We start from the raw sequence: 11,972 nt of genomic DNA, 5'->3' as shown, positions 1-11,972 counted from the left end.
ATTATGAGGCAACTGCCATAGCTGAAACCATTCTCCAAGTTTGATTTACCCCTGAGATCCATGCAGTGGCTAAACAAGTGGCCAGTGTCTGCTCCACTTGCCCAACGTTCAACTCTGGCTCAGAGAGAGAAGCCCCACCTGGAAGCCGACCTTGGGCATATCAACCATTTGAGAGACTGCAAATAGACTTCATTGAACTTCCCCGGTGCCAAAGATACAAATATGCCTTAGTACTGCAAGATCAGCTCACCCATTACGTAGAAGCGTTTCCTGCCACCCATACCTTTCATCAACAAGTTGCTCATGCACTTCTAAAGGACATTATTCCGCGGTTTGACATACCTCAAGTCATTGACTCAGATCAAAGAGGTCACTTCACCTCCTAGATCTTACAAACAATTTACACACAGTTGGGAATCACTAGGCAGCTTCACACCCCTTATCACCCTCAATCATCTGGACAAATGAAAGGACAAATCAGACCCTAAAACCCTTCTAGGCAAAGTGTGTTTAGAAACTCAGCTTAAGTGGCCCAAAACATTCCCCCTTGTACTGTTTGCTATGCGAAACGTGCCTAGAGCTGATGTTAAGATATTTCCCTATGAGCTTTTGTTTAGTCATCCACCCCCCATTACCTGTGGTTTCCTTCCTCCAACTACAGGTTTACTAATGAGAGATGAGAATTTAACCCATTATGTGGTTTCTTTGCAGAAACAATTTACTTCTTTACAGCGCTGTACTGCCGTTCAGCAACCTGTACCCTTTGATTGCGAGATACACCCCTTCAGTCCCAGTGACTACGTGTGGGGCCATGTTCCATGATGGAAAAGTTACCTAGAACCAACGTGAAAAGGACCATACCAAGTCCTACTTACCACCCACCTGCAGTCAAAATCGCTGAAAGGACTTCATAAATCCATCACACACACGTGAAACCTACAGTGTTCACCCCAATGGAACCTCATCGTGTACCTCCCCTTCGGCTACGAAAATCCAACAGTCAATGGACGATATGTGCCTTGCAAATACTGTCATAAGTACATTTGTGTTAGTAGTCTGTCTACCCACATTAATCAAGTGCCCCTGCAATCTCACCTGGTTCGCAGGAGTCTATCCTGGCACCCAACTAAGGTATTCTAATACCAAACAAGTTCAAGTGCTCTTAGATTTTTTTAATTTTAACCTGTTGCTGTATTCAATATATTAATACCCTACCTTCTATATTATCCACATGTTACAAATGTACTATGCCTAACATAGAAAAATATGTTGAAATGTCTAAAGCTGAAGTATTGGAGTATCAGAAGCGTTTAAATGCTAAGTATAGTAAAAAGTGATCCCGGCCTTTAAAGGCCAGGATCGAGGGGGGGAATTGTAAAAATTTACTAACAAAGCCATAAATAATAGTGTAAGAAGTTAACTATAAAGCAAACTTAGTGCTTCAAGGACAGGCTAAGACACAAGCCTATTTGCCTTGAAGTCTAAAACAATCAAGAATACAGCCCCCCCCATTAGTTAACATGCAGCCAAAAACCAATTTTGAAACAATTAAAAGTTTTCTCACACTGACCTGTTATCTTATTTTCTTTCACAGTAGAAAATTCCCACCTACGCGTACATCTTGTCTGTACACTATAAATCGCCTCTAACAGTTTTATTCGGGGTCTCTGAGGTTGCTCGGGGTGCCCAGCATACTGAATAAATTTTGAAACTAACAGTGACTCTGTCTTTAGGAACAGCTCTGCAAGGAGTCACAAACTCCTCAACAGGTGCAGGGCCTGCTGTCAGATCCCTGTCAGCTAGAGGATTTCTATCCTTTCCTCCACAAGTGGAGTACTCGGAGCCCTCAAAAGGGAAGGGTGATACTTTACCCATCTGATGGGAAGTGAAGGGGAGTATCTCAAGTGAGAAGTCCCGTGTCCCCACACACAGGCCACTTAGCACCCGCACCCCCAATCTTCCCAGCCTCTCCAGCAAACCAACCTGACACCAAACTCTCAAGCTCTCAAACTCAGCTCACACAGACACGTATGCACCCACACACGTGCACATTTGCTCCTATGCACATACATGCACTGACATGCAGCACCATTCACATGCACATAAGCATACCCCAAGACGGTGCCTCATGCTGGCTTTTGTAGTGGCCGCCTCACGCCACCTGCCAATCATACCATAGTCCAATCACTGCTTGCACATCTTGATCAGTCAAAGTCACTCAAGAGTATCATTTTCTTGGACCACTTATATTCATTATCACTTCATAACTTAATAACATAAAAGTTCCTGCTCTTTTGTTATATAACAAGGTTTCAACTGCACATGCCTCAGTTTTCTAAGTAGGTCACAGCCTCATCAAGGTCCAAAGTTTAGATATTCCAGAGACTTCTAACCTCTAGCCATCCTATGCATGTGTAATCACTATTATGAATAGACCAGGACTCTCACTGTTTACAGTTGCACCTATTGCCAAGACAGGCAAAGTGGCAGAAGGGATATCAGTGAGGCTTGATATTAATAGTTGAGGTAATTAGAAACAATTGATGCTTTTGGTCATTGGAAAACTCCCTGAGAGGGTCATACTCACTGAGGCTGAGCGAAATTTTGCCCCGTGTTTCATTTCAAAGTTGTTTCAATGTGTTTTGAGCTTGAAACAGCAAAATTGAAATTAACCAAAAGCCTTTGAAACAGCTTAGAAATGGAATAAGGGCATGCAAAATGTTTTGACAGTTTCGAAATATTTAGAATCTCAAAGCCAGACTTACTTGGCTTCAGTGCTGGTCTTAGCACCAGCCTCCTGTGATCTGGCAGGCAGATCGGGGGCCCGCACCCCTGGGAGCAGCCCAGCACAGCCCCCGCAGCCCACCTGGGGGTGTGGGCGAGCCCCTGATCAGCCTGCTGGACCACAGAAGGCTTGTGTTGCTGGCTCACACTGGCACTGGGCATAGCCTGTGCGGGAAAGTTTGGTGCTGCCGCTGGCCCCAGCCAGCAGCACCAGCCTCTGGGTCTCATCCACACCTCCCGGGGTGCAGGCACCGGATCTGCCTGCCAGATCACAGGAGGCTGGTGCTGCTGGCTGGGGTCAGCGGCAGCACCAATCTTCCTGGCATTGGGTGTAGAATAGCCTATGGGCAAAACGGCATTGAAACAGTAAAACAGTTTTGATGAAACAAAATGAAACTCAAAATGAAACACTGTTCCGTTGAAACGGAAGTCGAAGTGGAACGGTGCTGTTTTGCACAGCCCTAATAGTCACTGAGTTTTCATGGGTATCCCCTCTTGGTTGTTGTGGGGCACTAATGAGGAACACCTATGTGTATAGGTGTAGTCAAGGATGAAAGTGAACGGACTTCAGTTTAGACCTAAGATGAAAAAGCTGTGCCTGTGAGAGGTAAACACAGGCCAAAAGGGTGGAGGGTGTTTAGGTCAAATTATTGTTATTAAACTGACCCAAAAAGTGTGAGAGCTGAAGTGAAGGACTAAGACAGGCATGCTCAGTACCATAGGTAAAAAAACCACTGGTTTATTTACATACAAAGCTAATTAAGCCACAGTTCTGTAATACTTTACTCACAAACCCAATGCATGTTGTCACTGGAGAAAAATTAGGCAGGCCTCCTCCATTGTCAGCTGGAACTCTTTGAGATGTGTTAGCCCTGAGATGTTGATTCTAGTGTGTGTGCATTAGCTTGCCTGTTTTACTCCCCACACATTTATAAAGTAGCGTAACTAACTATAAAAGGTCCATCATCTGCACACACTGAGAGGACCATTCTTACAGCTGGCTCAATCAGCACTAACCCCATCAACTACTTATGTGGTAGCCAGAAGGGCTTGACAGTGATGGCATGGTGCTGGATGGACATCAGGCATCCTTAATGTACTCCACACCCCAAAATCATGGCTCTATTAGGGTCTGGCTGAGCTTGACCAGGGACTCATGTTCCACAGCACTTGGAGAAATTGCATGTGTCGGGGTAAAACAAACAGGATGAATCAGGCCCCAAGGTCACGGTGGGCTGGGGTGGCAATCAGATACGGACAGGTGGGATTATTGGCGTAGAGTCAGGAGATACGGACCCGGAGCGGATTGAAATGAAGATGGATTTATTTAACTTACGCTTCAGGCATAGGCAGCGATGTCTTCAGTTACAGTTATAACAATAAACAACAAAGGGGTCTGTTGGCCTACGAGGTTCAGTCCGAAGACCTAGTCCCAGGGCTGGTCAACAGCTCATTAATGGGGAATACAAACAATAACACGTAAACTGTAACTCGGTGTATATGCTGAGTCGCATGACGCCAGTCCCGCAGGACAACGGTGAGAAGTGGTGATGTCGGAAGCCGAAGTCGAAACCAGGTGAGTCGAGCCAAGATTGCAAACAAAGTCCAATGGATGATCCAGAATCGTAGTTGGTAGCCAGTGCCAAGGTACGTCGGAAGCCAGGTAGTAGATGCAAAGCCGTAATTCACAATCAATACAAAATGCCAAGCGAAGGAGGCGAAGGAGGAGATCTATAGGCCCTAAAGCCTGACTGAGAGACAATCCCTGCAGCAGCAGCCTCTGTCCTCAGCTAACGCGATCTCCCCCCGAGGGGTTCACTGAACTTTTATATGAATTTGGTAGCCAATCAGAACCCTCTCCGCAGAGAACTTTCTAGTCAGATTACCTCATGTCAGGTTCTGACTGAGCATGCTCTCAGTCAGGAGCTGACACAGTCTGAGCATGTGTCTGGGGGGAAAGTAGGTCAGCAATGATTGACAGCTCCGCAGGTCACCCAGGGGGCAAGGGCTGGGTGAGCCTTGGAACTTTCCACTCACAGAGTCCAATATGCATGTCAGTCTCAATCTTCTGTGTTGGCAGCATTTAATCAAAACTTTGCTCTGACAGCATGGAGTGGGGATTGAAACCAAATGTCCTCAGAGAGCCTTTGAAGTAACCATGGTCCATCCTGTTATGCATTTTTCTGATTGAGAGATAGGAAGGTAAATGACTGACCATCCCTGCAAGCAAGCTTGAGGATGTTCTGGACAAGATACAGGTTGTCAAAGATGGTGCACTGCAGAATTGTGTGCAACTGTTGAGTGAATCATGTCCATCAATAGACTTTAGCTTCAGGAAAATGTTTTTGGCTATGTAGCAGTGTAGCCTGTCCCCTCTACCCTGTTAAGTAGCTGAAACTATTGGGAGGATTCCAATAAGGGAGTCACTCATTGGAAGCTAAATTCCCTAATGAAAAAGAGCAGCAGGGCAGCAATCTATGAGGGAACAGTTGTGAGCCTGAAGCAAGTAGTGGGCTCCATTGCAGGTGGCCTGGCAGAGCCTCTGCAGCTGCCTGGTTGCAGTGACAAGGCTTCATCAGGGAAGGGCCCATCAGGACACCAGTAGCCCATCCCACTGTGGTCCACATCCCCAGCATCATTCAGCAGCCCACTCCTGTCATTTGCTCTGGCTTCATATGGCCCCAGAGCAGGAATTGCACGTAGTGGGGACAGCATCATGTGCAGGCTTTGCTAGCCCTGGGTGCTGGCTGCAAGAGGGGTAACCGGCCATGCCAGGAGAACAGCAGTTATCTTTGCCCCTGGGCAATCCCTTGCCCAACCACTTTACTGTGGCGTGTGCACCTGTGGTGGTGTAGCCAAAGGCTGGAGTGCTGGGTGCCTGTACCTGGGCTCTACTCCCAGGCACCAGCACCCCACTGCCCCTACCCCAGGAGGGTACACAGAGCACACTGTCTGTAGTCTGCACAGGGAAGAAGGTGCTTTGTTTGTGGTGGGTGGGGTGGGTGATGGAGGGGTTTTGTGGGGAGGGGGTGAGAGAGAAACTGTGGTTCAGGTGGCAGTGGGACATGGGGTATGCTGTGGGGGAGGGAGGGAGGAAGGGTTCTGTTGGGAAGTGGGAGAGGGCGGGGAACAGGGTCTGTGTTTGTGGAGGAGAATACAGTGCTTTTTTAGAAAACTGTCCACGGTAATTTCAGTGCATAGAAGCAGCCTCCTGGCTTGTGTATAGGACCCTCACAAGTCTTGCATTTCCTTACTGGGTAGTGTTGAGCACCTTCTAGATAGGTTCCCTGAGAATGTGCTACATTGACGCTTATACTGGGTTCATGATTATGTTTTCTTCCTTCCAGTCCTAAGGAGGTGGCCTTCATTCATTCATATCAGATTTAGGTTTGGCATAATTAGATCCTGGCTGGTCAGCATTCCTATGGTCTGATGTATCATTACTGATGGTCGCTGTAGGTACCAAAGCCAGTGGCTCAACAACAGTGGGGTTTCAACCATTGCTTCTGTACTCTGTTCAGCAGTCACCCATGTATCTCATACTTGGTCAATGTGCCAAACAATATTAGGTGTTGCCTTGTTTGGGCAGGGGCCAACGCACCAAACAATATTAGGTGTCGCTTGCACTGTGTTGTACAAAGGACCTGTTTGTGCACCCACAACCACAGGCTGCCATTTTTTGTGCATTTTTATGGTAAGGCAAACCTCTGCTGCCACCTAGAAGTAAGCTTGCGCTAAATCAATTTTGCTAAATATCTGTTTCCCTGCTAATGTAGCCAAATATCTTTAATTTTGAGGTAGGGGTATTTATCAAATTCAATACAGGATTTATAGTAACCTTAAAGTCGCCACATACCCTTATTGCACCACATTTTTTTTACAGTTGGCACTATAGGAATGCCCCACTGACTCCAGGATACTTTTGAAAGTATGCTTTATTTTTCTAAGTGGTCTATTTCTACCTTGGCATGTAGTGTGTAAGGGACTAGCCAACCCTTGTGAAACTTTGCTTGAGCAATTTCATCCATTATTATCCTGGCTTTGATTTGTTTTAAAGTGTTCCTATGCCTTCCCTGAACACTTCATAGGTCTGGTTTAATAGACCTTCTAATTGTTATTTAACTGTTTCTACAGGGACCTTTGAAAGTACCCTTAGCATCTTTACACACTTCCAATCTTGGGGAATATCTTTTAACCATTCACAACCCCATAGAGTGGATCCCTGTTTTTCAGTGATATATAAGTCTGAGAGGTGCCATTTATCATTATATTCTAGCATTGACACAACACATTTTGACACAATCTTTTCTCCTGTATATGCTTTTAACAACAGTGCTCTCTTAACCTTGATTTCACATTTTTAAAAGTTTTTTCATATTCTGAATATGAGATAGCAGATACTGTAGAGCCTGTATCCAGCTCCATTTTAAAGGTTTTCCCAGCAACTTGGATGTCAGTCAGATGGAAGATTTATCACCCTGCTCAGCTGGTCTAATAAAAGATATCACGTCCTTGCCTGCTTATAATTTTCCATGTATGGAATCTAATTATTGGAGATTTGCTTTGCATTTGTCTCTCTTCCACAGGGAAAAAAAAGCTAGGGGTCAGGTGGCCCCCTGCTCCCCACCAACTTCTTCCTACTTCTTCCTTCTGTAGCCCCTTTCTCCCCTTTACTGTCTGACCCTACTTTCCCTAAGCACATGGAAGTAAGAGGCAAATTTGAAAACACTGATGTTCAAATGATCTGAGGTCCCTTCCAGCCCTAATGTCTATGAAAATGTATGAAAATCTATGAAATAAACATGCCTATTGTAATTTAGTTAATCCACAACTGATGCATTTTAATTATATTTTGAACCTGCTGCAAATTTTATCACTGGTACTCCATAAACACACTTTTTTGCCTACTTCTATGTAGTACATCCCTTTTTTTTGGCTTAAGAACAAATTCCAAACCAACTGAGCCAAGCTCAATTATTCAAGTCTGTGTGGCTGGGCAAGTCTCCTCCCTCCCAGATCCATCAGTCTGGAACTCTGGATACTCCCCAAATCCATGGCAGGCTTCGTACGTGCAGACCTCAAGCCCAAAGACGTTGGCGTTCTGATTTTCCCTAGTTATGCTTGCTCCTAGCCAAAAGGACAAAAGAGCAAGCCAGGGTGGAAGTGTAAACACAGTTTCCCATTACCACATTATTGTGCAGTCAAGTTTCATGTATTTGGGAAACTTGGGTCAGCTGACCTAGAATGCAATGGACAGGCTTCACCCTGGGAAACTCCTGTTGATCAAGGCATCTCCCAAAAGGTACAAACTATGCATGCTATTAGTCCAAAGCCAAAAGGCTCTTTTAGGGTAGTTTGTCACATTTAGCTTTAGGTGAACCTGCTTGAGTGGTGAATTACAGTATTGTTTGAACTTTCGTATTCAGCCTTATTTAACCATTACTAAAGTTTTTGTATAGCCTCATTATTATTCGATCTGTTCTTTTGCATTTTGTGTTTTCATTATCAGTTAGCCTTGAGCTTGCTTTCATAGGGAGCTTATGTTCCAGTGTTATCAACATAGGTGTGTGAAATATAGGCCTTGTTACTAGCTCAAATTAACTGAACTTGGCACTAAACAACTGAATCAGAGGGATGAAATGATTGGTTATGTTAATGAAGGGTGATAAGAGAGGGCCAACTGGGCAGAGTCCAACTGCAGAGCTTTGGGAATTTCTGGTTTTGATGCACAGATCAAATTAAAAGTCCAGGACATGCCTAAATTAAGACACTGGCAAAAGACCAAATTAGCATGTGTTCATGTGATGGGTTTGTTGGAACAGAGGAATATGCTGATAGGATGAAAACATGAACAGTGTGATGAACATAGGGAAACTAATCAATGATACCCAGAAATTAATAGTCATCAAAGGAGTGAAGTTAAAGAAAAAGCATAAAAGGGGGGGGCAACATGGAAGGTGTGTGTGTGTTGTCATCCAACAACATATGGACTGAAAAACAGCCATTACCCACAGATGACCACCTCTACATTCCGGAACTTAGTGGCCACCTTTTCTGTGAAGTGGAATAACATCTGGGATTGAATGAAACCATTGAACTGTTTTTCTCTCTATATACGTAGAAAGTATTGATACATTTAATGTGTTAATAAAGTTAGATTTTACTTAAGATAAATGTGTAAGGCGTATTCTGTGTTCATTATGGGCTGATTATGATTTAGTGATCCTTTAGCACTATGGGTGTGTAACAGTTCATGATTTACAATATTAAACTGGCCTCAGCAGAGTCTACAGCGTTTCAAGCCATGGTGCCCCCCCCAGAACTCAGCAGTCCTCAGTATATGTGTATATTCCAGATACCACCCCCCCACACACAAAGGATCCATGTTCTAATTAGCCCCTTCACTCAAAACTGGAACTGGATGTTCTTGTCACAAGTCCTGGGATCCTTCAAAAATGTATGAATAGTTGAGGCTCAGGGCAGCTTGGTTCAGATCAATCTCATGGATTTTGGGACCACACTGATCATATGTGACAGGCTGAGAGAGGTATTGTGGGTGAATTGTTTGGGCACTGTTTGGTGATGTTTGCCAGACATTTAAAACTTCAAAGAAATAGGAATCATTGGGAATGGGGAAGAAAGGTGCAGCTCAGCTGTAGGAGTCAAGAGGAAGTTGAAATGTATGCAATATAGTGGCTCACCATGACTCAAAAAAGAGTTGGTGTTGAAAGGGACTATGCATAATGGGCAATACTGTATAGTTTCTAGGGTCAGAATATATCTTATTCAAATGGGCTGTGCTTGTGGTAGGTTCTCTCAGTATATTTGCCCAATATGGACCATGTGTTTCATAGTCAAACTCTGTGTTAGTTGTATTTAATCAACTTCATAGTCAGATTTTGTGGCAGGGCACTGGTAGTGCATGCCACTTTAAGGACTGGGCCAGGGAGGGGCAGGTGCCTGGTTAGGGTAGCCATTTTAAAGTCCAGCTCCCTAAGCTGAGGCAGTTCATGATCAGCCAGCAGAGAAGAAACCTCTCTCTGCTGAGGTCTGCCAGGAACAACTTGGAGGTAAGGGCGAGACTATGGGAATGGCTTGGAGGCCTTACTGGTCCTGGGCATGATCTAAAACTGCACCCTGCCAGGGCAAGAAACCCTGGAGGGAAAGCTGGTGGCGTGGCAATGCCCATGTAAATACCAGGAGTGATCACTTCCCCAGCGTAAGGCAGGTCGGGGCGCCTTAACCTCAGCCCCAACCTTTGGGTGTGTTATATAATGCAGGGAAGGCAGGGTAAGCTTCTTGAAGCACCTGAGCCTGCTGGGGTGAATGAGTCCGTCGGGCCAGACACACTTTGCGAAGCACCTGAGTTGGGAACAGGGGACCCCCCAAATCCTGCATGCAGACATGCAGCTTAGACCCAATCCAAGGTACCCAACTGGTCCATGCTGGGGCCAGGACCCAGAGAGGGGTCAAAAGGGCCAGAGGCCCACCGCGAGGGACACTCACAGAGCAAAGAAGTTTGGGGTCCCAACTGCCCGGACATGGGGCCAGGGCCTAAGGGGGAACTGAAGGTCCCAAAGAGGGGACCACACCTAATGGGTGAAGGGGACGGCTGAATTTGGCTGCCTGGGATACCATCTGTGAGGCTTGGGCCACCGTGTAGGAGTCAAACAGAGCTGTCGATACCCCCAAAACATCAGGGTTCAAAATGGGCAGCCTCCTTCCTAATTAACACCTCATACTATTACATCAAGGCATGGCAGGAGAGTGAGATGGGCGGCTTGCGCCATCACAGTTTCCATTACTGAGGACATGTTGCTTTTGGTAGTATCTTATTGATAGACAATGTAGTTAATGTTGTTTCCTTGTCTGTGAATGTTAGATGAGGAGCTTTATTCCACATGCTGACTGGGGGGGGGGGAACTTGTCTTATATTTGAGTAAATACATTATTTTGAACATTTGGTTCAGCCCCAGCTAACTGATTCAGAGCATTGCTGCTTTGTTTGCTACTTTGTAGCACCATCTAGTGTCATTTTACAGAATAGGAAGGAAAAGAATTGTTTTTAATGTGTCCAGTTAATTCCAGCACAAGATTCGAATATTTTTGATCCCAGCACAAAATTCAAATGTTTTTAAAAATTTGATTAAATAGTCGTTAGTAACCAATTGACTAAATAAAAATAAGAACCAATGAACTGAGAAGCTGATCCTTAGCAAAGACTATAGATTGGGTGATACAACTCCTAAATGAAGAACGAAGGTCTAATTTGGGAACTGATATAAATATTTATCATATTTGTCCCTCCGATATGTAGTCATTCCTCTATTTTAGTTGTTCCTGACTTCACTGAGTGATGTAAGCTTTTTAGCTATATGTTTGTCTTTAGTGACAAGACTTAGGCATTTGGGGGTACCTGTAGATGTGTGGGATGTCTGTTTCAATGCACTATAATTACAGCACATCAGAGCATACTCGGACTAATTAGCACGCTGCAGCAGCCTTGACATCCTGTGTATTCTTGTGTATCCCTGTGTTTCAAAATGGCGGTGAGAAGGAGCTTTAACTAAAGATTATTTTGTATATTCAGCATCTCACCACCATTTTGAAGCATGGGATGCTGAATACATGAGATGCTTCGGGCACTTCAATTACTGCAACTCCTAAAAGCCGCTCTAATTAAAGTGCTCCCCTCCCCACCCTTAGAGCATGTGAAAAGATGCCTTAAAAGTTGAAGATCTGGGTGTCCTTTACTTTAAATGTGCTGCATTACTCAGGATACTGTCAGAATACCTCTCGACTCCCACTTGAGAATCTAGTTTCTGTTTCTTTTATTTGTTGAATAAAACAAATCAACAAAACAATGGCAAAACTGTTCCTTGCAATCTGTGAAATATTATTTGATATTGAATTTTAAGATTTGGTTTCATTCTAAAGATTTATCTTGTTTGTTATTTATTTAGGGTTTAAAATTTACAAGAAGAAAAGAATGGGAGAAACAAATGTTGTTGGTATTGCAGACAATTAATTTAGTTTTGTTCTCTCCAATGTTTTGTGAAACTGTCTTTACACAAAATTTACAGATACTGGCAAAGGATTGAATTAATTTAGTAAAGTTAAGTTTCTGAATATAATTTTTCTCTGTTTCTCTGTGTCTTTTATGTATAGGTAGGTGTATGTTGTATAAA

This window comes from Crocodylus porosus, unplaced genomic scaffold (genome assembly GCF_001723895.1).
Source record: "Crocodylus porosus isolate Cpor-Errol unplaced genomic scaffold, CroPor_comp1, whole genome shotgun sequence".
Lineage (NCBI taxonomy): Eukaryota > Metazoa > Chordata > Crocodylia > Crocodylidae > Crocodylus > Crocodylus porosus.
The sequence above is the reverse complement of the archived record's forward strand: the minus strand, read 5'-3'. Positions refer to the sequence as shown.